Below are 1239 nucleotides of genomic sequence, written 5' to 3'. Positions count from 1 at the left end.
TTTTGTATGGTGGCTTCTGCCTAAAGTCTTCACACTGGAACTTGCCCCACCTTTCCAGGGTCTCAAAACAGGGAGAGTTCAGCAGAAATACCCAGAACCTTTGGTGCAATAAATATATGGCCAAGATATATTGCTAAATAAAACATTTATGTTATAAAACAATGTACCAAATGTGTCTGTTTTAATTTTTTTTTAAGTATTGAAATATATTAGTATGTACATAGAAAAAGAGATCTAGGGACGCCTGGGTGGCTCAGTTGGTTAAGCATCTGCCTTCGTCTCAGGTCATGATCCCAGGGTCCTGGGATGGAGCCCCACATTGGGCTTCTTGCTCAGCGGGGAGCCTGCTTCTCCCTCTCCCTCTGCCTGCCACTCCCCCTGCTTGTGTTCTCTCTCTCTGACAAATAAATAAATAAAATCTTAAAAAAAAAAAAAAAGAAAGGAAGGAATAGCTCTGGGGTGCCTGGGTGGCTCAGTTGGTTAAGCGTCCAACTCTTGATTTTTGGCTCAGGTTATGATCTCCGGGTCATGAGATCAGCTCGCATCTGCTCCATGCTCAGCAGGGAGTCTGCTTGAGATTCTCTCCCTCTTCCTCTGCCCCTCCCCCACGCTGTCTCTCTCTCTCTCTCAGATAAATAAAATTTTATTTTATTTTATTTATTTATTTTTTATTTTATTTTATTTATTTTTAAAGATTTTATTTATTTATTTGACAGTGAGAGACATAGCGAGAGAGGGAACACAAGCAGGGGGAGTGGGAGAGGGAGAAGCAGGCTTCCCGCCGAGCAGGGAGCCCGATGCGGGGCTCAATCCCAGGACCCTGGGACCATGACCTGAGCCGAAGGCAGACGCTTAACGACTGAGCCACCCAGGCGCCCCAATAAAATTTTTTTTTTAAAGGGATCGCTCTAATACATACTAAAATGTTTGCTAATGGAATGATATGATGTCTGAGTTTTCCTTCAAAATAATATGAAAGGAAAGGAGGTAGATATTGGCAGAAATGAAACTAGACTCTCCATAAGTTGATAATCATTGGCATTGGGTGATGGGCACATGGGATTTTGTTATAAGATTGCTTCTACTTTTGTATATGTTTGAAATTTTCCACAATAAAAAGTTTTTTTTGGGCGCCTGGGTGGCTCAGTTGGTTAAGCGACTGCCTTCGGCTCAGGTCATGATCCTGGAGTCCCGGGATCGAGTCCCGCGTCGGGCTCCCTGCTCAGCAGGGAGTCTGCT

Source organism: Phoca vitulina, unplaced genomic scaffold, assembly GCF_004348235.1.
Source record: "Phoca vitulina isolate PV1807 unplaced genomic scaffold, GSC_HSeal_1.0 scaffold22, whole genome shotgun sequence".
Lineage (NCBI taxonomy): Eukaryota > Metazoa > Chordata > Mammalia > Carnivora > Phocidae > Phoca > Phoca vitulina.
The sequence above is the reverse complement of the archived record's forward strand: the minus strand, read 5'-3'. Positions refer to the sequence as shown.